Below are 26,081 nucleotides of genomic sequence, written 5' to 3'. Positions count from 1 at the left end.
TCAATGACTGCAGTTTAAATAAGCAGATTAACAATTAAGTATGACATTTTGAAAGTTTAACAGATTTGCAGCATGAAAACCTTATTCCACCAGATGTATAGATTGAATACATATGTGGCACACATGATATTTGTATATGCACATGTATATACACATACATATGTCCATGTGTGTATATACATATTTTAGAAACAGCTCTATAACGAGTATGTAACGATGTGAAATAGTGGAGCAAGAGCTGGTATTGAAGTCAGGAAAACTTAGGTTTAAGGATCAGTTTAAACATATATTGGCTCTGTGGCTTTAGGCTAGTTACTTAAATCTCTCAGTATCTTTGGCAATTTTCTAAATTGGATAACAGTTGTTTAATCTACCTCACTAGAGTGAATTTCTCCACCAGAAATTCCCATTACCCATGAAATTACAGATACTAATGTCCTAAAACTCTCAGTGCTCTTTAAAAGCTTAAATGGCCCTGAGGCTTTTGGCCATACTGCTTTCTCCTGGTTCTCCTGTTACCTGAATCCTTCCTAGTGTACTTTGAAGTCTCATAATTTGAGACAACCTTAAATAAGTGAGTGAGGGTACCTAAAGGCTCTGTACTGGACCCTTCTTCTCTTCCCCATGCAACTTGGTGATCTTATTATCTCCATGGGATTCTATGTCCCATAGTCATCTCACATTCCATGTGACCAAAACAAAACTTATCTTTTTTTTGCCAAATCATAACTTATTTCTGTCAAGAGGGCCATCATCCTTTGAATTACTTACATGTGAAAACATGAAGCTATCTTCAACTGTTTCTTCTCCCTCATTCTATATGATGAATTAGTTGCCAAATCTTTTCTATTACCTTTACAATATATCTCGTGGTCATATCCTTCTCTCCATTTACAAAGCTACCATGCTTGATCACACTTTTATCACTTGCCTGGACAACTGTTATAGCCTCATAATTAGTTTTTCTGCTCCAGTCTCTCTCTCTCTTTTTAAAAATAATTATAACTTTTTATTGACAGAACCCATGCCTGGGTAATTTTTTATAACATTATCCCTTGCACTCACTTCTGTTCTGACTTTTCCCCTCCACTCCTCTACCTCCCCTCCCCCAAATGGCAAGCAGTCCTATACATGTTAAATATGTCACAGTATATCCTAAATACAATATATGTGTGCAGAACTGAACAGTTCTCTTGTTTCTGCTCCAGTCTCAACTTGTTCTAACCAATCCTCTGGACAGCTGCCAAAATGGAATTCCTTAAGGTATGACCATGTTGGTCCCTTTCTCAAAAAGCTCTATTGACTCCCTCTTGCCTCTAGTAGAAAATACAAATTCTTCGACTTGGCTTTAAAAAACAAAAGCACTTTTTTGCTTAACATTTGAACTTTGCTTCAAATTACCTTCTATGTTTCTGAGTCCAGAAAGATGTCTCACCTTGGGCACTAGCTATGTAAATTGGAAAATCATTAAATCTTCCTGGGTCTCAGTTTCTTCATATGAAAAATTATGAAGACTGAATTAGATGCTTCTAAGGACTCCTTCAACTGTTGATACTATGAAGATTTATAAAATAATCTCAGGACTAAATTAAGGGCCAAATTAAAGAACAATCAGAAGGATTAAACACACAACAACTACAACAACTAACTCTACTCAAAGGGAGTTTAGAATGTTTACTTTTTTGTAATAATAGCTTTTTATTTTTCTAAATACAGGCAAAGAGTTTTCAAAAAAGTTTGCAAAACCTTGTATTCCAAATTTTTCTCTGCCTCCTATCCCTCCCCTAGATAGAAAACAATCCCATATAGATTATGCAATTTTTCTAAACATATTTCCATATTTATCATGCTATGCAAGAAAAATCAGATCAAAAGAGGAAAAAAAAACAAGCAAACAAACAACAACAAAAAGGTGAAAATATTTTGCTTTGATCCACATACAGTCTCTATAGTTTTTTTCTTTCCATTACAAGTCTACTGGAAGTACCTTGAATCACCTTATTGTTGAAAAGAGCCAATCAAGCCCATCATACAAAATGTTTAAACCGACACAGTTCCATTTTTCATGCTACTTGTACACAGGTCCAAAGATAATAAGCTTGTCAGCATATGTATATCAAAACATCTGATTCAATACCATTCAATTCTCTTTGAAAACACCTTTACAAAGTCAATCTTTATTTCTTTATCAAAATACAAGGTTTCAAGAAAGTTTCTGGAAGAGAAATCAATCTAGATAAAGGAAGATTCTAGAAACAGCTTTAATATGTATAAGTGACAGTTCTGAGATGTGAAATACTTGAATTAAGGTTAAATCAAACAATAAATCTTTCTTACTAGTGATTTAAATAGCTTTCTATTAAATGGATCTATAGATTGTGAAGTTTTGGAACCATCAGCCTAGCTCCATGTAATGGATGAATCTTTTCTGCTTAGTATAATAAATCTCAGTGTGCAGATGGAAAAAGGAGAGGTAAGAAAAGTCTTAAGAATATTTCTAAAGTCTATCAATAAAATGACAGGTAAGCCTTACCCAATGGCTTATATTCAATAATTTAACAGGTTTAGAGAATCAATTAATAAACATTTCTTCAGCACCTGCTATATAACAGGCACTAATAATACAAAGACAAAACAACAACAACAACAAAACCCTGAAACAATCTTGTTTACCAAGGGAAATGATGTGTGTATGTATGTATGTATGCATCTATGCACAAATGATACATATGTAAATACAAGATAACGGGGTGGGGAGGAGAGGAAAGAGATTAAATAGCTAATGAGTGTATAGTTATGGGAATTGAATCAGAAAAGGTTAAGAAAATAAAGTTCACACCCTTAGGAAAAGTCTTTGTACTTAGAAACAGGTAACATGACTTTTCCAAGTCATCCAATCTGTTATTGCTTATGTAGTTGAAGTTTGAAATTGTCAGAAACGTTGGGATTTATAGCTCAAAGGAGTAAACACCCCCTTTCAAACATGAGATCGATTTGAGAATATCACAGTCTCTGAGCAAGAAGGCTGGATTTGCCCCAGAGTTCTAAAAAATACCCAAAATCCGTAAGAAATAAACTGAGGGAAAGGGGAAACTTCAAAAGCAGGGCTGAAAAGAACTGGCAATACAAGGACAATAAGAGAAAGAAGAGAGGACAAAGAAGGATAAATTGTGATGGAGAATGGAGAGATTAAAGAAGTCCGATGGCCACTAAAGGCATCTTAGAACAAAAGACTTGAGCTGAGACAACTAGCTAGTCTTCAAAGATTAAGGGAAGTTCCAAGAAAAAGGCTGATCTTACCCTATTCTTTTTATGATGCCTGTCCATCAACACACTGTAACATATTCATTATCCCAGTATTGTAGGTAACTTGAAATTTTATATAAAGAAGTTAGGAATTAGCTAAGGATAAATAAATTCAAATTAAGATAGAGATCTAAACCTTTGCCCAAATAATAGGAATTTCCCTAAATTGGGGCTCTGATCTAAAGTGATCTAATTCTTAACTTTTCACTGAATATGATTTCCAATTGAAGAACAGAACACATGAACTTGAGAAATCATTATGTCACCCCTCAGCTAAAAAAGTTAGCTGTTGTAACAGACAATAGTTAATTAAATCCCCAGAGAAAAAGGAAGTAGAGGGAGAGGGCACCCTCCAAAGCAACATCCACATCTACCAATATTAAACTTATGCTCAGAAATAATCACAGACTGAAATACTGGCTAAATCATACTTTAAATAGTTATCTAGAGAAGGTTTAGCGAATATATGTTAGGTATGGGTATAATTATGCTTATGCTAAGAACATGAGAGTACAGGATTTATTCCTTTGCAGGAAGAGATATTAGCAATTATTTAGTCCAGTGGTTCCCAACCTTTTGGAGCATGAAAATCCTTTTGTAAATTTTTTTTAAATAGCACAAATCCCTATATAACCACAGACAGTAGAATCCATTGATAAAGAATATATTTAATTATAAAAAAACTGCTATACATTTAATAGCATTTTATTGATCACATCAAGACAACATTGACATCAATATATTTATATTCTAAATATTTATAACATTTATGAACAGCATTTCCCAAACATATAACTATAAATATACACACACATATATATGTATATGCATGTGCATATATGTATATATACATGTGTGTGTGTATATATATATATGTGTGTGTGTATATATATATATATATATATATATATATATATAAATAAATGAAATATATAAGATGGGCCATGTCATTTACCTACCTAATAAGCTTTGGTAACTTTATATTGACTCTAGGATAAGATAGGATTCCTCATTCACCCTGACTACTTTTTCAGTTCACATGATTCCTCTTTGTTTGCTCTAAATTCCTGCCAAACTCTCTTATTAGCTAGCTGTTTCCTAAACATTATATACAATATATCTCCTTTTTGCATGTCTTTGTACTCCTCACTCATCACCAGTCACAACTACTGATTATATAGACAGTTATCCTTTCCATATCATGAAGGCATGGCACTCCCTTTATCTGGAAAGTAATGTAAAAATTTTTGGCCCCCTCTTCATATCAGAGAAGAAGTTCAAATTTTTTCTTTTTCTTTTACGGGGTGTTTGTAGTATGAAAGATAAAAATATATTGATATTATATAAAATATGTGTTGAGTAGTATATATTTCTGAGTTTCTAAACTTTTTCTGTGTCATCTGCTGGTCTTCTTGTGATTGTGGCTTCTGCAGAATTCCTCCCAAAATTGCCATTTAGGGACAGCTAGATGGTGCAGTGGATAGAGCACTGACTTTGGAGTCAGTGGAGTCAAATATGGAGTCAGGTATATGACACTTAACAAAAGTATTCAAAGTCACTTAAAAAAATTCTCATTTAATATCTTAAGCTGATCAGAGATATATTGAATTTGCAATGAGGAAGATCACAATGTGAAAGGGATAAACTATACTACCAACAGGCAAATAAGACAAGAGCCCTGGGAATAGTAGCATCCTACCCCCTGCCCATACCAATTATTCTTGCTTCCAGATCACTCTTCATAATTGTTACCTGGGGAGGAAACTGTTATAGAGATGAGGGCTATCCACAACAGGGCTGCCAACCATAAGACAGGCAACACTTCTGTGAGAGGGACAGGAGGCAGCATATACCAGACAGGTCAGGCTATGTCCCCTCAGGTCCTAATAGAGACTTCTCAGGATGCTCAATCCAAAGAGCTCTAGGAAGGGAAATGCTTCTTTTTAGTTCAGCATTCACATTCTTATCCTAGGCAGCCCCTCCTGTAGAGATATAGCCTGGCAACTGTTCCTAAAGTGGTATATCTTCAATATTGAAGATCCAGAAGAGAAGGTTCTTGCTCTGTCAAATGGCTCAACATCAGATTATGATTAACTGTGGAAATAACACCAAAGGATGATATGACCATTTGCTTTGTTGTTAGATCCTAAGGACCACGGGACCTTTCTACCCGACTTGCAGTTGAAATCTTCTATATATGTTGTTTTCTCCATTAGAATGCGAACTCCATGATAGCAACTTATATCACTAGTGCATAATAATACATTGCTTTTTCATATAGTGTTTATTAAGTACTTTATTTATGTAAATATGTTTAATAAGTGCTTCACTTATTCCTCATGCCCAAAATGTATTCTCTCCTCCCCTTTTCATTGTCTTGCTCTGATTTAGGGGTTTTTCTCTTTTTTTTTTTTTTTGTTCCTTCAAGGTCCACAAGCCCGCCATCCCCTTTATGCTCCATTCTCACTTTTGCTTTTAGAAACCCCTCACTTCCTTCCAAACTCAGCTCAGGTTCTATCTCTTATGTCTTTCTCCTCAAACAATCTTAGTTTTCTTTTCTTTTTAAAATTTTTTTTTAGATTATACATGTACATTCATTTTTTAAATGAATTTCCATATGAGTTATGTTGGGAGAGAAAAATCAGGACAAAAGGGAAAAACTATTACAAAGAAAAAACAGAAGAAAAAAAGATGAAAATAGGATGCTTCAATCTGCATTCAGCCTCTTTCTCTTTAAGCTGTGGATAGCAATTTTCATCCAAAGTTTATTGGAATTACTTTGATGAAAAGAGCCAAATCTTTCATAGTTTGATCTTATGTTTTCTAGTCTATATACATTCCCTTAGTGGAGAGCTAGGTGGCAAAAACACCTTCCTGAGTTCAGTTTGTCCTCAGACATTACTAGCTGTGTGATCCTGAGCAGATCTTTTAAACTCCTATGGCCCAGTTGCCACATTTATAAATTAAGCTAGAGAAGGAAATGTCAAATCACTTCAGTATCTTTTCCAAGAAAACATCAAAAAGTGGTCATGAACAATTGGACAAAACTGAAAACAACTAAATAACAAAAAATTCTCCTTAGTAGAATACAAAGAACCTCCTTGATGGCATTAGTAACATTTTTGTTGGCACCCAGAACATTACTTTGAATGTAGTAGGTGCTTAGTGTGGCATTAATTTGGCAACTAATTTTATAATCTCATTCTTTATTACTAGATCATGAACCTATTTTGATCTTATCTTGGTGTACAGTGTTAAGTGTAGGTTAATGCCTAGTTTATGCCATACTAATTTCCAATTTTCCCAGCAGTTTTTGTCAAATAGTGAATTCTCCCAAAAGTTGGGGTCTTTGGGTTTGTCAAACACTAGATTGCTATAGTTATTGACAATTTTGTCCTGTGAACCTAAGCTATTCCAGGGATCAACTAGTCTATTTCTTAGCCAATCCCAAATGGTTTTGATGACTGCTGCTTTATAATACAGTTTTAGATCAAGTACAGCTAAGTGACCACCTTCATTTGATTTTTTTTTCATTAGTTCTCTTAAAATTCTTGACCTTTTGTTCTTGCAGATGAAGAATTAAAAAAAAAATTGTTATTATTTTTCCTAGGTCATTAAAATAGTTTCTATTATCATCTTTATTATATTCGCTCGACCTATCCAAGAGCACTTAATATTTTTCCAGTTGTTTAAATCTGACTTTATTGGTGTGGAAAATGTTTTGTCATTTTGCTCATATAGTTCCTGACTTTCCCTTTTTATACTATCGGTAGTATATTTTATACTATCGGTAGTTATTTTAAATGGAATTTCTCTTTGTATCTCTTGCTGTTGGATTTTGTTAGTGATGTATAAAAATGCTTATGATTTATGTGGATTTATTTTGTATCCTGCTACTTTGCTAAAGTTGTGAATTATTTCTAATAGCTTTTTAGTAGAATCTCTGGGGTTCTCTAAGTATACCATCATATCATCTGCAAAGAGTGATAATTTGGTTTCCTCATTACCTACTCTAACTTATTTAATCTCTTTTTCATTTATTATTGCCAAAGCTAGCATTTATCTAATACAATATTGAATGGTAATGGTGATAGTGATTGGCAACTAATTTTAAAGCAATTTAAATAAGAAGCATTAATTTAGTGCTTTTAACTAATTTGTTAATAGAAAAATAAAAAGAAGAAAAATAAAACTGTCATATATTTATTAATTCACAGAAAATCTGTAGAGGTTTATCTGTTTGTTTTCACATTAAAAAATAGGGTCTGACTTACATGAACTGATGCTCAGTGAAATGAGCAGAACCAGGATTTCATTATACATGGAAACAAGAAGATTATATATTGGTCAATTCTGATGCATCTCAACAATGAGATAATTCAAACTAGTTCCAATTGTTCAGTGATGAAAAGAGCTATCTACACACAGAGAGAGGCCTGTGGGAGCTGAGTATGATTCACAACATAGCATTTTTCACTCTTTTTGTTGTTGTTTGATTACATTTTATTTTGCTTCTTTTTTTTTCTTGTGCAGCAAATTAATTGTATAAATATGTATACATATATTGGATTTAACATATTTCTACCATGTTTAACATATATTGAATTACTTGCCATCTAGGGGAGGGCGTGGGGAAGGGGGAGGGATTGGATCACAGTATTTTGCAAGGGCTAATGTTGAAAAATTGTCCATGCATATGTTATGAAAAATAAAAAAACTTTAATTTTAAAAAATGGGGTCTGAGAATTTGTATGCCATGTCCCAAAAGTCAAGAGTAATGGCTGGTGACCCAGGTTCTCATATGCAAATCATTAGTGCTTTTCTTTCTTTCCCCTCCCCTCCCCCCTTATATAGAGCTCCCATTTAAAAAAAACTTGTTTTTTAATTTATTATTATAAGTTATTCTTTTTTCCCCCTCAGTATTATATTTTTTTCCAAATACATATAAAATAGCTTTCAGCATTCATTTATTTTATTTTATTTTATTTTTTATTATAGCTTTTTATTTACAAAGATATATGCATGGACAATTTTTCAGCATTGACAATTGCAAAACCTTTTGTTCCAACTTTCCCCCTCCTTTCCCCCCACCCCTTCCCCCAGATGTCAGGTTGACCAATCCATGTTAAATATGTTAAAGTATAAGTTAAATAAAATAGATGTATACATGTCCAAACAGTTATTTTGCTGTACAAAGAAAATCGGACTTTGAAATAGTGTATAATTAGCCTGTGAAGGAAATCAAAAATGCAGGCAGACAAAAATAGAGGGATTGGGAATGCTATGTAGTGGTTCATAATCATCTCCCAGAGTTCTTTCTCTGGGTGTAGCTGGTTCAATTCATTACTGCTCTATTGGAACTAATTTGGTTCATTTCGTTGTTGAAGAGGGCCACGTCCATCAGAATTGATCATCATATAGTACTGTTGTTGAAGTATATAATGACCTCCTGGTCCTGCTCATTTAACTCAGCATCAGTTCATGTATGTCTCTCTAGGTCTTTCTGAAATCATCCTGCTGGTCATTTCTTATAGAACAATAATATTCCATAATATTCATATACTGCAATTTATTCAGCCATTCTCTAATTGATGGGCATCCACTCAGTTTCCAATTTTTGGCCATTACAAAGAGGGCTGCCACAAACATTCTTGCACATATAGGTCCCTTTCCCTTCTTTAAAATCTCTTTGAGATATAAGCCCAGTAGTAACACTGCTGGATCAAAGGGTATGCACAGTTTGATAACTTTTTGAGCATAGTTCCAAACTGCTCTCCAGAATGGCTGGATATGTTCACAATCCCACTAATAATGTATCAGTGTTCCTGTTTTCCCACATCCCCTCTAACATTCCTCATTATCTTTCCCTGTCATTCTAGCCAATCTGACAGGTGTGTAGTGGTATCTCAGAGTTATCTTAATTTGCTTTTCTCTGATTAATAATGACTTGGAGCATCTTTTCATATGGCTAGAAATAGTTAATTTCTTCATCTGAGAATTGTCTGTTCATATCCTTTGACCATTTGTCAATTGGAGAATGACTTGATTTCTTATAAATTATAAATTCTTATAAATCAATTCTCTATATATTTTGGAAATGAGGCCTTTATCAGAACCTTTGACTGTAAAAATGTTTTCCCAGTTTAGTGCTTCCCTTCTAATCTTGTCTGCATTAGTTTTGTTTGTACAAACACTTTTCAATTTGATATAATCAAAATTTTCTATTTTGTGATCAATAATGATCTCTAGTTCTTCTTTGTTCATAAATTCCTTCCTCTTCCACAGGTCTAAGACGTAAACTATCCTATGTTCTTCTAATTTATTTATAATCTCATTCTTTATGCCTAGGTCATGAACCCATTTTGACCTTATCTTGGTGTATGGTGTTAGGTGTGGGTCAATGCCTAGTTTCTGCCATATTAATTTCCAATTTTCCCAGCAATTTTTGTCAAACAGTGAGTTTTTATCCCAAAAGCTGGAGTCTTTGGGTTTGTCAAACACTAGATTATTAAAATTATTGACTATTTTGTCCTTTGAACCTAACCTATTCCACTGATCAACTAGTCTATTTCTTAACCAATACCAAATGGTTTTGATAACCGTTGCTTTATAATATAATTTTAGATCTGGTCCAGCTAGGCCACCTTCATTTGATTTTTTTTCTCATTAATTCCCTTGAAATTTTTGACCATTTATTTTTCCATATGAACTTTGTTGTTATTTTTTCTAAATCATTAAAATAGTTTTGGGGGAGTCTGATTGGTATAGTGCTAAATAGATTAGTTTAGGTCGTATTGTCATCTTTGTGATATTTGCTCTCCTTATCCAAGAGCATTTAATATTTTTCCAATTGGTTAGATTTGACTTTATTTGTGTGGAAAGTGTTTTGTAGTTTTGCTCATATAGTTCCTGACTTTCCCTCGGCAGATAGATTTTCAAATATTTTATACTATCGGTAGTTATTTTAAATGGAATTTCTCTTTGTATCTCTTGCTACTGGATTTTGTTAGTGATGTATAAAAATGCTTATGATTTATGTGGATTTATTTTGTATCCTGCTACTTTGCTAAAGTTGTGAATTATTTCTAATAGCTTTTTAGTAGAATCTCTGGGGTTCTCTAAGTATACCATCATATCATATGCAAAGAGGTATAATTTGGTTTCCTCATTACTTACTCTAACTCCTTTAATCTCTTTCTCAACTTTTATTGCCAAAACTAGCATTTCTAATACAATATTGAATTGTAATGATGATAATGGGCATCCTTGTTTCTCAGCATTCATTTTTGCGAGGTTTTGTGTTCCAAATTTTTTCTCATTTCCTCTCTTAACACTCCTCCCTTCCCAAAGACAGCAAACAATCTGATATAGGTTATACATGTACAATTCTTTTTTTTTTTTTAAATTTTATTTTATTTAATAATAACCTTGTATTGACAGAATCCATGCCAGGATAATTTTTATACAACATTATCCCTTGCAATCGCTTATGTTTCGTTTTTTCCCTCCCTCCCTCCCTCCACCCCCCCCCCAAGATGGCAAGCAGTCCTATATATGTTAAATATGTTGCAGTATATCCTAGATACAATACATATTTGTAGAACCGAACAGTTCTCCCGCTGCACAGGGAGAATTGGATTCAGAAGGTAAAAATAACTCGGGAAGAAAATCAAAAATGCAAATAGTTCACATTCATTTCCCAGTATTCCTTCTTTGGGTGTAACTGTTTCTGTCCATCATTTATCCATTGAAACTCAGTTAAGTCTCTTTGTCATAGAAATCCACTTCCATCAGAATACATCCTCATACAATATCATTGTCGAAGTGTATAATGATCTCCTGGTTCTGCTCATCTCACTTATCATCAGTCCAATACATGTACAATTCTTATAAACATATTTCCATATTTGTCATTTGTGCAAGAAAAATAAGACCAAAAGGGAGAAAAAACTGTGGGAAACAAACAAAAATTGAAAATAGTATGCTTCGATCAAGATCAGCCTTCACAGTTCTCTCTCTGGATCCAGATAGCATTTTCTATCCCAAGTCTATTGTAATTGTCTTGGATCACCAAATTGCTGAGAAGAGCTAAATCTATCATAGTTGATCATTAAATAATCTTGTTTCTGTAAATAAAAATGTTGTCCTGGTTCTGCTCACTTCACTCCCATTAGTTCATGTAAATTATTTCCAGGTTTTTCAGAGTTCCCATTTTAAACAAAAAATTGCTAAGTTGAAAACTGCTAGATCTAGAAAATTCTCAGTGTGATTATATATTAGCTAGAGCTCCCTAAAGATTTAGACGAAGCATCTGCTGAGATCAGTGACAAAACTGACTTGTACAAATGTAAGATGTTATTGGTAATAACAATACACTAAAACTCTAAGAGCATGCCATCAGTTGATGCTAGGAATGTGTTTTATGCTACTAGAAAATATATAATGCTTGGTAAATTATCTAGCTCTGACTAGCATCCAGATGAGTCTTTCTAAGGCTTCAAACTAATACAATTTTAAAACCCATATTTATTAATTTAGGCAGCTATCTTTTTTCACAGTTTTGTTTTAATACAATTAAAAATTTAATTCCCAATAGGAGTAGTGATGGGGTACAACTTTAACTTGACTCTTCAGCACTAAAGGGCCCTTAGTAGCACAAATTAATGGCATCCCACACAGTCAAGAATTCATAGTCCTGATTTAAAGAAGAACAAGTTAGTCTCGTTTGCTTAGCAAATGAAACAATGATTGTTCTCTAAGGTCTCTTCCATCTCTCACTATCTTCACTTCCAGCTGATGATCTTTCTTATCCTATTACCTGGAGCAGGAATCTGACTAATAATTTAGTTTCTAAATTTAGTTCTAATATCAGTGCCTCCAAAAGAACTAATACAAGAGAAACAAAAAACAAAATAAAACAACAACAAAAAACGCCATGTTATACTTAAATAATCAACTTTAGAATAATCTTCTTATGGGCAGATACCATGTTGCTCACATCTTCTGTTACTACTACTAGACACATAATAGATATTCAATAAATATTTACTAATGGATTGAAACTTCTTTTCTAGTCTCAAACTATATTCTAAAATTAATTTTCATCTACTCTTGAGACTTCCTGAACTTCATTCAATTTCCTAATGAATAAAAAAGAAAATTCTCGTTGGGAAGTATTTTTTATACTTTCTTAATTATGTATATCAAAATACATATATGGATATATAGTAATTTGTATAATATATATTTTTAGTTTCACAAACTACACAGTTTTTTTCAAGCAAAAGCAACAAGGCCACAACCAAGATTAGATTTGGAATCAAAGGAAAAAAAATCCTAGCAGACTTTACCTTTTAATTTTTAAATTTAATTTTAACTATTTCAGATTTAATTCCACCCTTTCAAAGAAAACTGGTGAAATTTGTTCCATAAAAATAAAAGCTAATCAACAATTTGGCAACAGTAAGAGCTGTCCAGTGAGAAGCAATTGATCAGGTTGAAATCAATGAAAGAAAAAGCAGCACAAGCATTCTAAAGTCTGACAAGACAGGACTATGCTAAATCTTAAATCACGACCTTGGCATAATTAAGCCTTTCAGGGCTTTTGCCAAAGAGAGCTCACTTGATAGTTCTGTTTGCAAAGTTGAAGGCCTGGGTTAAAGTCCCTTGGATGACTTCCCTACTCTAATGAATTTATTAATTTTAAGTACAGCCCACAAGGGTGGTAAATGCTGGGCCCCCACAGTAAGAGACTGCTTAGCAAAGATGACAAGGGGAGCTAGTCTCATAGGGACAGAGGAGCACATCCATGAGAACCCACTCGTCTCTGGGCGACCAGCAGATCCACGGGTCTTCATGGGTGACTGAACTCTGCTGTTCTATTCAGCCCTGTTTTCAATGCATAATAATAAACAGCAGTGCTCTCATAATACAGACTTCTCCATTCTTCCCTCTTTTATCATCATTCATATCTCAGCTATGACATGACTAAAAAGGCCCCTGATGGGAAATGTGCTCCAAATTAGCATATTTCCCCCTCGACACAATGGAGGCTTTTAAACTGCTGCATTTTAAAAGCAGAGGAGAAAGGGGAGGACAGGAAAGACAGGGCTGCTTTTAGCAACAGTGTCAGAAATTTAATTATTCGACTACCTTAAAGCATCTTCAATGAGTTTTCTTTTTTTCCCCTAAAACTTCCAATGAGTTCTTATGAGATCTTATTCAACATTAATCTGACCATTATTTAATAAGTATTTTCTTTCTCAGTATTGAAATGCAAATTATGTCCCTTGATTTTTAAAAATCTGTTTCTTTTGAAAATTTCATGAGTTTAGTTTTAGACTACAGCTTCACTCTTTTTATTATAAACATGTTAACTAAAAAGCTTCAGAGGTCAGATCTCTTAGTGAATTTTTCATTCTCTGTAATTTAAAACAAGATAAATACTGAAGACATTGAATATGGTTTGGCTTTCACCCATTACACATCCTTGTCATAGGTTAGAACTATCCTTTTAAGCCAAGAGAAATATTACAGCAACAGAATTGCACTGGCAAATTGAACTTTCCTTACACAAATATGCAAGGAAATGGAGAACCAGTCTATGTCTGCCAGACTTGGATTGAAGTCTCTTTGAAACATTTAGGTTCAACTCCCCTAACCATGTAGTACTTCTAAGTACTCTTTGAAATAATAAATTCTGGATTCTATACTAAGCTGAAGGACTTTTCTCCCTGGTAATTCCTAATAAAATCACAGTTTCCCCCCCAAAAAAAACCCCCACCTCCAACAACATTGACTGAAACCAAAACAAAAACCCAACTGAACCAACATAAATACAGGAAACATAGCAGTCTTCTATTGTTGCCTAATTTAAAAAATGTAAGAGATCCTCCTTCCTCTTCTATATTTTTTATAAGGCATAAAAGAAAGTTTATAAATGATTATTAAATTATCAAACAAAAGTAACATCAGGGAGATCCTTTTGGCAGGAAAGATAGGTTGGGATCAAGTTGTGAAAAGGAAACTAGAGCAATTCCAAAAGACTTGTGATGAAAAGTATCATCCACATCCAGAAAGAGAATTGTAGAGACTGAATGTGGATAGTGCAAGAAATAGTATTTCACCTTTTAATTGTTTGTTTGTTTTTTCTTTCTCATTTTCCCCCCTTTAGATCTCTTTTTTTGCAGAGCATGATGATTGGAAATATGGTTAGAAGAACTGCACATATTTATCCATATTGGATTATATCATGTCTTGGGGAGGGAGAAAAAGGGAGAAGAAGGAGAAAAATTTCAACATAAGGTTTTGCAAAGGTGAATGTTAAAAATTATCTTTGCATGTATTTGGAAAAATAAAATACTATCAATTTTTTAAAGAAAGTCAACCAGAGTTTATATTTCATGCCCAAGACAATAGAAGTCATAGGAGTTTATGAATAACTATCATGGTCAGGCTTTCACTTTAGGAAAATAAGTTTGACAATTGTATGAAAGATGAACTAGAATGAGAAGATACTGAAATCAGAGTCCAATTAAAAGCAAGATGTAAAGAAATCCTGAAATAGGATATTATCTATGTGAAGAAAAAGAAGAGGACACAGGGTAGCAATGTTCTGGAGGTAGAAATGACAATATATGGCAGCTTGATTTGATATGAGGGACTAGTGAGAGAGAATACTTGAGGAAGACACTCCAGTTGTTGATCTCGATCAGAAGGATGGTGATATATCTGGCAGAATCGGAGACATTCCTAAGAGGAATGAGTTCAGGAGGGAAAGATAAAAAGTTATGATCTAAACATGCTGAGTTTGAGATTTCTACAGGATATCTGATTTGAAATGTCCAACAGGAATTTGGAGGATTAGAGTTAGACAGTCATTTGTATAGCTCTGGAAGTCATTTATATAGAAATGATAATCAAAACCATGGAACCTGATGAGGTGCCATGAGAGAGAGTATAGGAAGGTTCCAAGACAAAGCTTGGACATATACCCACACTTAGGAGTCTTAATATTGATGCTGAAACAGCAAAAAAGACTGAGGATTGGTTAGACAGGAAGTACAACTGAGAGAGAACACTGTTACAAAAAGCCAGACAAGAGAGATTATCCAGGAGGAAAAGCTTGTCAACTGTCAAAAGCAATAGAGAAGTCAAGAAGGATAAGGCCTGGGAAAATGCCTTAAGATTTGACAATTACTTTAAAAAATCATTGGTAACTTCGGACAGAGACATTTCAGTTGAATCATATAGTCAGAAGTCATGTTACAAGGACAGAGAAAAGAATAAAAAGAGAAGCAGTGAATATTGACAGCTTTTACCAGGAGCTTAGCTTATGAAATTATGAAAATTGCAATAGACTTGTGATAGAAAATATCATACACATCCAGAGAGAGAACTGTGAAAGAAAGTGGAAAGAAAGATAAATAGCTTGAAGGGATTTTTTTCAAGTAAAGATTTGGTATGCTTTTTTGGCAGTAGGGATGGGTTCAAAAAGTAGAAAAAGTTGGAAGATTAGGGAAAAAAGGGAATGATTTTTGGGGAGAGGGAGCAATCTGATGGAGAAGATAGGAGGGAATAGGATCAAGGCTACAGGTAGAGATGTTGGTCATAATAAAGATAAAGGTTCATCTCTCCATCAGTTACTGGGGAGGGGGAGGAGGAAAGGAGGGATAATGTTAAAGAAATTTGAGAAGTGGAAGAAGGCAAAACTTGTGGTGAATAAAGTAGGTGGTAGTCAGGATTCAAAAAGCTCTTGACACACTAGAACTTAATAACAGGAAATTCAGCAACACTAAATCTTACATTTGGTCCAAAAATCAACTTCCTAAATATAAGATGTGGGAGGTATGGTTGGATAGCAGTGTATATAAAGAAAAATAGAGGGAAGGTTTATTGGACTGCAAACTCAATATGAAAGAGCACTTTAATGTAGCAGCCAATACATGAATGTGAACTTAGGCTGCTTCAAGAGAGGCATAAGTTCAAGGAATAAAGAAGAAACAGTCCTTATGTTCTCTGCTCTCATTAGGCTACTTATGGTGAATTCTGTAGACTCTAGGCACTCCTAATTTTAAAAGACATTGTTAATCTGTAGAATGCAGGGCAACTAGTGAATAGAGTACCAGGCCTGGAGTCAAGAAGTCAATTCCTCAATTTAAATCTGTGTGATCCTTGACAAGTCACTTACCCTTGTTTACCTCACCTTCATCATCTATAAAATAAGTTGGAGAAGGAAATGGCAAAACTACTCCAGTATCTATGCTAAGAAAATCCCAAATGGAGTCACAAAGAATTGGACATGATTGAACAATACCAACAATACAATGTCCAGAGGAGGGAAACCAAAATGAAGAAAGGCCTTAAGTCCATATGAGGACTGGTGAAGGAACTGGGGATGATATTTAGCTCAGAGAGGAGACTCAGGAAGAACATTAAAGATGTTTTCAAACCTTAGAAGAGAGAGTTATCATGTAGAAAACAGATTAGATGTGGTTGGCCCCAGTAAATGATGAGCGTTTGGTAGGCAGAACAATTAGGGGACTATTGCAATAACAGAAGTGAAAAGTGATGAGCACCTAATTAGAATGGAGACTATGTGAGTGAAGAAAAGTCAATATATGCAAGAGATATGGATGAAAATGACAAGATTTGATAAGTAAATGGACTGGAGAGTAAGGAGTTGAGAATTATATTGAAAGTAATGTGAATTACTCTGTATCTGTGAATCGGCATGATTAGATGGACAGCAGTGCCAGAATATATAATATATATTACTGTAATTAATTATAATTATATATATTAAAGGACTCTAAAAGGTGAATATATTATTACCTTTTATACTTTTGTGTTTTTCTTCTGAGAAAAGGCAGGAAGCTACTTTTAGCACCTAAATTTAGATTTCAATATTTAAAGCAAAGGCTACTTCTTAAGCATATATGACTATCTGGTTTTCTTATTGGGAAGTTTGAAATAGATTACAGGAGATTAGGAGCAGTAAGGAGGAAGTGGGGGGAAGGAGACTAGGTTCATTTTAATAGTGGCAAGCAGTGACTACTAACAGCTAGAAAGATGACAGAAGGATAACCAATTAGAATCACCATAATTCAGGTCTATTTACTGTAAAGACATTGTATCTAGCAAAGCATTTTCTTGGTGTCTACTGAATGTTTTTGATTTTTTTTAAGTTAATTTTTTTATTCTTTTGTGAGTTTAAAAAAGTAAGGAGATAGATTACATAATCCTATTTCCTATTGTTAAAACATTTGATAGACAAACAGACTTCTCTTGTTAGAAAGAGGAAATTTTGCAAAGTGGTATGCATCATTAAGTTCCAAATCTGATCATTTAAACAACTATGGTTTAACGTGTGACTGCTGTTTATTGTTATCATTCTCCAACTATGGTTTATGAACCATAGGTTTGAAATGACCTTGCTTCTGGTGGACAGAAGGCATATCCAGCTGTCAATGATTCCTTTTCCCCTTTCTCATTTAAAAAACTATTTCCATAGTCCAAAAAAATCCTCTTTTATATACTAGGACAGCAATAGTGGGATTCATAATGTCTAACCTTATGAGTCCTCTTGTGAACAGATTTTTCTATATGACATTATTTCTCATTTATAAAGACATATTATATTAACTTTGTTGGTTATAAAATTTATTGTAGCAATTGCCTATTGGCAAGTTTTCAAATAGATATGACCACATGGACAACTTAAAATGTGAGTAGTACAACCTGTTAGTTGTCTATGAGATGATTCTGGGTAGTTAAAACAGGTTTTAGAAACATGGATTTCCACAATATCCTATATACCCCTATATCTGTACTATAAACATGTTGAATTTCTTGTAACTGATTTAGTACAAGGGAGTTCAATCTGGTTGCTTTAAGAATACGTTAAAATATTTCCTGGCATTCTGATCATTGGTCTGGCACAGACTTCTTGTATGACAAAATAGGAAGCTACCTTTACTACTTCTCCTTACAGTGTCAACCTGTTTTTAGAAATGTTTTCTAATCTTCTCCTGATATGACCTCTCTCTGACCATCTTTCGTTTCTACCAGTATTCCTAGTAGACTGTTAAGATTCAGGAATGGGAGGGATTTTAAAAATTATTTAGTCAAAAATGTTTATTTTACAGATTGGGGACTAAGACTCATTGAGATTAAAAAATTCACTCACTAGCAAAACACAGACTAAGCCTACAACTTCTACTCATAATCTGTTGAAGCTGTACTTCATCTCCTATTGTGTTAACAGAGTTGGTTTCCAACCCCCTTCAGTCGATCATAATTCCTTTCATGGTGGAAATTTGGGCACTTGTAAATTTATTTCCAACTTTAGAAGTACTTATTTAGGACAAACTTCCATTTCCCACTTTTTATGATCAATATAATCTTATGTCAGAACCTTCCTATTAAAAACAGGGTTTAATTGTTGTATATGAGAGGCTGTACTTTATACTGCTACCTAGAAGCAAATTACTAGTGAGTAATTCTCTTCTCTAATGCAATCCTCATTTAGCAATACATATTGGAAAAAGTTATTCAGATTTAGAATAATGAATAAAGTGCTAGGCCTGGAATCAGGATGATCTGAGTTTAAATCCAGCTTCAAACAGCTGTGTGACCCTGGGCAAGTCACTTAATTTACCTTTCTCAGTCTCCTCAACTGTAAAATAGAGATAATATTTCTTACCTCCCAGAGTTGTTGTGAAGATGGCATGAGATAGTGCCCAGCAAAGAGTGGGTGCTTAATTAATATTTTTCCTTTCTCTCCTGATTAAGTCACTCCAAATTGTTTAATACCATATTTAGAATATATTCCAATCTTTTTAAAGTTTTTACCTTAAAAATTTATCATTTAAAATTGTTATAAGGGGAAAATATAGTGTACTACTTCTCTTGCCTTTCCTTAACAAGGACTACTTTCAACTTCTTATCAGATGCTAAACATTATCATTTGGTGCTTCTGAATTTTTCTTTCAACTTAGGATTTTCCAAGTAAGTTACCTTCCAAGTCAAAAAAAGGCACTATTTCTCAATGGTGCTTGGTTTTTGCTGAGCTCCTTTCCCCCTGGGGTTCTGTGGTAAAATAGCTTGTAAGTTGACCTAGAATTAGCCAGGGAAATCTGTTTAAATCTTGCTGCTGATACTTATGTGAGCATGAACAAGTCAGCCTTTCTAAGCATCTATTTATTCATTTGCATAATGGAGATAATAAATAGACTCCAATATTAGTTTCCAAGGGTAGTTATTCTCAAATTGAATGAAGTAAGTCCTAAAGTGCTATGTAAATTTATCTATTACCAAGAACCTTTCCCAGTCTTCATTTATTAGATTATTGGAAGAGAGACCTAGAGATTTTCCATTCCAGGGGTTCTTAATTTGGGGTACACAGATATTCAAGGGATCCATAAATAGAACTCAGGAGAATAGCGAACTTGGAGTGGGTAAAATGCATCTTTATTTTTGCCAGCCTCTAAGTGAAGTTTAGCATTTTCTTAAACTATTTGAAAATGTTATTCTGAGATGGAATTCTTAAGCTTCATAAGGTTGGCAAATGGGTCCAAGACACACAAGAAGGATAACAATCCCAAATCTGTTTCAAGTGTCTTATTAGTCAGATGAAAAAACTGAAGCCCAGAATGGTTAAATGCCTTGCCTTTTCTACTTCTTCCTCTGACAGTCATCCACCATGGTCAGAAACCTTTGGTACTCAAATGAACTCGTATTTCTTACCAATTCCAGTTTTTCTTATACTAACTTGGACTGATATTTTTGAGATGTTAACTGGTTTCCATCAGCCATTTTTACTTATTCCAAGAGTCTAGTTTTGAGGGACTTATCTATATTCTTGGAGGTCTAAGATGAATATTTTCCAAGCTCTTTTTAAGCAAAAAAAAGTTTCCACTGGATATCTGAAACCAGAAATACCTAACTCGAGATGATATTTTTTCTCTGAATTTTAACAAGGTAAGAATCTAATAAAGAACACAATCAAAGGAAGTCAGAGATTTTCATCCTTTCTTCACTATCTTTTCTTTTCTTTTTTGCCCTACTAACTTCTTTATCTTCTTGTTTTCTACCTTCCAAAGAGGCACAAATTCAAAGAGCCACCATGAAAGGTACTAACAGAGAGTACTAACAGAGAATATTCAATATAATCTCTTGTCATCATTTGATGCATGTATGAGGAAGGAGAATTATTACTGTGTATATTACCATAAAACAACAAAAATAATAATTATCATTAAGACAACTCTTAATGGTCTCATAAAAATAGACTGGTCTTGTTTTTTAAGCAAGGATATCCACTTGTACAATTTCTAATTAGCATCATCTATCTACATTTTGATGCATAAACATGTTACCAAACTAATGTTCAGATTTTTTAGATTTTAATTTTAAAGATTTTTTAAGAAGGACAATTTTAAAGATGCTATTTAAATTTACAGTCTGTTAGAACTCAAAGAGTACTCTAAACCCCTTAATTTACATATGTGGAAGCTGAGATTCAGAGATATAAAAAGACTTGCCTAAAATCACACAATTAATGATTGATCTGAGATTACAATTCAATTCTCCAAATTCCTAGGTTAGTGCCTTTTCTACTAAAGGGCATGGATCTTTTTTTTCCTGAGGCAACTGTGGTTAAGTGACTTGACCAAGATCAAATGGTTAGGAAGTGTTAGTGTCTTTTTTAAAGCACTACTTAGAGAGCAAATATCTACACTGGGGGAAGGAACCAAGTTTAGATGACTCCCAGTTCCTACATTCAAGGAAGGTACAGTCTGGTGAAGAGATGATCAATCACAAATAACCATAACTGAAAACATAAAAATGCTTACAATAGTGTTATTTGGCGTTTTAAAGGAAATAATGTCAGGGAATCAGGTTGGGTTTCCAAGAGGAGGGGGTATTTGAGTTGGACTTTGCAGGATGGTAAGGAATTTAACATATGAAGACAGGGAGAGAGGTAAAGAAAGTGTGGACAAAGGCAATGATCACTTCTGGGAGCACGCTGTGTTTTCAAGGGACATGGAATGCAGAGAGAGGAAATAATGTGAAATAAGACTGAAAAGCTATTCTAGCACAGTATAATCTAGAGCCTTAAATGCCTGGCAGAAGAGTTTGAACCTTACTCCATTGTGATAGCTGGGGAAACTGCTTTAAAAGAATGTAAATGGGATCATAAATGCATGTTTTGATAAGGTTCCATTTTCTTTCTTTTTTTAAATTTATTTTATTTATTTTGTATTATAGCTTTTTATTGACAGAACATATGCATGGGTAATTTTTACAATGTTGTCCCTTGTACTCACTTCTATTCCAACTTTTCCCTTCCCTCTCTCCACCTCCTCCCCTAGATGGCAGGCAGTCTCATACATATTAAATATGTTAAAGTATATCTTAGCTACAATATATGTGTGCAGATCCATATAGTTCTCTTGTTGTACAAGAAAAATTGTGTTCAGAAGGTAAAAATAACCTGGGAGGAAAAACAAAAATGCAAGTAGTCCACATTAATTTCCCAGTGTTCCTTCTGTGGGTGTAGCTGATTCTGTCCATCATTGATCAATTAGGTTCCATTTTCTTTCACATTGCTCAACAGATATAATATTTATGACAAAAATGTGACTTTCTAGGCAAAAATAATTAAATCACAATATTTCATTTATTTTTTTAAATGTCCAAAGCAAATTTGTTCATAGAAAATAGTTCCTTACACAGTTTAAAATTTGGTATTTACTCATAAGCTCTTCTAAACTTTATACTTTTGAAGAAATAAATCTATAATTCTCCTTTCCAAAGGAATATTTTATTCCTTTACTTATTTATTATATTCTGACACAATTCTTTATCTCACATTTTCATATGGTTTGAATATATACCTCAGGAACCTATTTCACATCTACCTTTTTTTTTTTTTTTTTTTTTGCTTTGGCTCATAGGGTATCCAAGTCTCTACAGAAAATATTATTGATAGCTAATACTATAACAACTCATTTGAAAGTGGGAAAAGCTGTTAAGTTAGAAAGTATCTACTATGTATGAAATGAAATAAGTAATTTCCAAGTTGAGACTTCATAATAAAAACCAAAAAAAAAAGATATTCCAAGTTATGGTTTTAATTAGGGATTGTTAGTGATTTTCTTATACAAGTAATTTTTTTTTTCATTTATTGTTGTTCAGTCACTTTCAATTGGGTCCAACTCTTTGTAACCCCATTAGGGTTTGTTTGTTTGTTTGTTTGTTTGTTTTGGCAAAAATACTAGAATGATTTGCAATTCCTTCTGCAGTTCATTTCACAGATGAAGAAACGGAGGCAAACAGCATTAAGTGAGTTGCCCAGGGTTACACAGCTAATTAGTGTCTGAGGCCAGATTTGAACTTAGGTCTTTCCAACTCAAGGCTTGGTGCAATGTACACTGGGACACCTCGCTGCCCTGGACACCAATAATAGGGAATCCATTTTCTCTAAGGCAGTGTCTATTTCCTTCTTTAATGCATGATTTCCCTACAAAAATATTCCTTGATACAAGTAATCCTCAGCCAAGGGGCCTGAAAATTAATATTTAGGGTAGTGTCAAAGTTTGTTAGAAAATCATTTTTAGTAATATTGTCCCAATTCTCTCTAGTAGGATGATAAATAACAATAGTAGCTTATATTTAGTGTGCTGTGTTTGCCCTACATTATCTCAGGACCTTCAAAATAACTTTGTGAGGGAGATGATATATTATTAACATTGTTTTGCAGATGAAGAAACAGGGAACTGAAGTTAATTGACTTTTCTAAGACTGTACAATGATACAATCAGGAAGTATTTACACCATTTCCACCACATCATGCTACCCTCATCTAAACAGTCTAATTACTCATTGATAACAAAAACACCACTATTCTTGTGTTTGCACATCAATGGAACAGTGATCAGAGCATGTACACTCCGTTCCAGCATAGAATATAACTCATACACACACACACACACACACACACACACACACACACACACGCTCGCTCTCTCTCTCTCTCTCTCTCTCTCTCTCTCTCTCTCATCCTAGAGGATTCTTTCATAGAGAATCTACCCCACAGAATCTTCCTCTGATCCTATTAATATTTCATGAATGCTGATGTCATACTTGAGGTGCTCTATCAGTGGAGGCAGGATAGTATAGTGGATAGAGCATTATAGATTTGATCCTATCCTCTCTCATATTCTATGATAAGTTCATGAAAAAACATTTATATGGTATTTTGTAATTTCTGAAGACCTTTCAAAGGCATTACCTCATTTGAATGACAAAACAACAGGAAATGAATTGTGACAATGAGAAAAATATCAAATATTTGTCATATGCTGATGTTACCAGTATCAGAGAATTCTCTGGATGAGAAAAATCACTACACTAATTAATTTAATCAACTATAAAAATGTGAATTCTCTCCAACTCCCATGTGATAGTAATAGGAAAAGTAAAGTTTAATCATTTAAAAATGTTTACAGAATCGCAATTTTAATAGTTACATTAAAAAACTGATAATTCCCCCTACTGAATTGACCAAATTAATTATTTGGCACTATTAAGATGCACACAAAGCTATTAGAGAATTATATTCTTTTTAACCAGTTGTTTTAGTATTATACAGTCATATTATAGTCACAACTAAGCTGAATATGGTTTTGCTTAATCACTCAATAAAGATTATTAAGCATTTACTATGTGTCAGGCACAGAGTTACAAGATACAAAAAGAGGCAAAAGACAAGTCCTACTCATGAGGTGGTTACAATCTAATGGGATGACAGTAAACATTTTATGCCATCTATTTCTTCCTGGTAATAAATGACATTAAGTTTTAATTATACTGTGTTGTTTTAAGAAAATTATACATGATGCTACCTTAACTCAAACACAGAATATCAAATAGATAATTCATCAATCATCACTACTTGGAATGGGGTAATATAAAATGTTTCAAAAGTTTTAAGTTTAAAACTATACTAAAACTTTAGAGACTCTCATATGAGTCTGCTCCAGAAAACTGGAGTGTGTTTAGATTTTAAAAAGAAAGAGACAAAAAATTATAATACCTGATGTACTTTGTGAAGGGTTTATTAAGTGACTTAGATGTAATTGGAGACACATAGTATTTTAGTGTAGGATGGTATAGGTTTATTTCAGGAGGAAAGATAAAAGAAAACAAGTATGACTAACGAAAGTAGGAAAGTAGGATGAACTCAGTGGAAAAACAAAAAACTGAATAAAGGTAGTATGAAATGTGTGTGTGTGTATGTGTGTGTATGAGTGTGTTGGTTTCTAAGTTAATTAACAACCACACAGAGCCAATCACCCCAAGACAGCTGGAAATACTAACACTTCTTTGCCAACTAGAAGCACTAACATTCTTAGAGTACACAACAGGTCAAAAATCCTACAAAAATATCTTTGGAACAAAGAGATATCATTTCCTTCAACAACAAAAAAAAGTTGATATATGTTGCCGGATTTATTCAAAGCAACAGAATGTGCTTTACCTATAGATGGAGTCTACTGAATAGCAAAAATCCAAGAATATAACTGAAAGAGCCTCCATGGGTGACATCCTCATGAACTCGGCCAAACACATGTTGTCAAAAAAGCATCAGATAAATATCTGAAGCATGTAGGTGTTTACAGAAATGGATTTTACAATACCAATTCATTGGTATCATTAGGTTCTTATACCAGAAATTACATAAGGGATATACATAAGAAGCTAAGACTTAGTGATCAATGTATATTATTCAAGGAAATTAATGACAACCTTGCAATACAGCATTGCAGCTTGAAAACATTTAATGCCATCAAATACCTAGAAATACATATCCCTTTGTGAATTGATATTCTCAAGTACTATAGATTTTACCTTCATAACCTCTCTCATATATGTCCCCTTCTCTCTTTGGACAGAAAGGTCAAATAGGGATAAAACACTTAATGTGGAGTCAGACAGATTTGAATAAAATTCAGCTTAAGGCAATTATTAGCTTTATGACTCTGGGCAAATCCCTTTACTACCTTCTGCTTCAATTTTTTCAACTATAAAATGAAGATAATAATAACAATTACCACTCTAGTTACTTGTAAGAATCAAATATGATAATTTTATAAAGCACTTAGCCTGGCACATAGTAGGTACTTAATAGATGCTTGTTTCTTCTTTCTTCTGATATTATCACCTCCTTGTTGTATCAGCCCTCTTCACCTCATACCTTCCATGGTTAATTGGTAGATCTGCCACAAGTCTTTCCCAGTCTGATCCATCCTCCACTTAGCTACCAAAGGGATTTCCTAGAGCACAGTCTGATACCTTATTCCATAAACTTTTGGTGGTTCCCTGTCATTTCTAGGATCAAATATAAAGTTCTCTGTTTGGAATTTAAAGCTGTTTATTATATTATCCTTCTACCTTTCCAGCATTTTTTACATGACACCTCCCCACATACTATGCAATTCAGTGATACTGGCTATTTTCAGTTCTTCATATGAAACATTCCACTTCCTGGACTCCAGGAATTTTTAATAGCTATTTTCCTTGACTGAAATTCTCTCCTTTCTCATCTCTATCTCCTGGTTTCCTTCAAATTCCAATTAAAATTTTACCTTCTATAAGATTATTTTTTTTCCATTTTCCTTAATTCTAATCCCTCTACTGATTATTCCAATTTATGCTGTCTATAACTTGTTTTTATATAGTTGTTTGCTCCTTTCTTTCCCACTTGCCTT

The 26,081-nt window shown here is 33.7% G+C and overlaps 1 protein-coding gene across 1 annotated transcript in view; it reads right to left on the bottom strand.

Moving 5' to 3' along the window:
• The window catches only part of GPM6B (glycoprotein M6B), a 220,903-nt gene that overhangs the window by 80,771 nt on the left and 114,051 nt on the right, over positions 1-26,081 (bottom strand). The window lies entirely within an intron of this gene.

This window comes from Antechinus flavipes, chromosome 3, assembly GCF_016432865.1.
Source record: "Antechinus flavipes isolate AdamAnt ecotype Samford, QLD, Australia chromosome 3, AdamAnt_v2, whole genome shotgun sequence".
NCBI classification, from domain to species: domain Eukaryota; kingdom Metazoa; phylum Chordata; class Mammalia; order Dasyuromorphia; family Dasyuridae; genus Antechinus; species Antechinus flavipes.
This window is presented reverse-complemented; position numbering and strand designations above follow the sequence as displayed.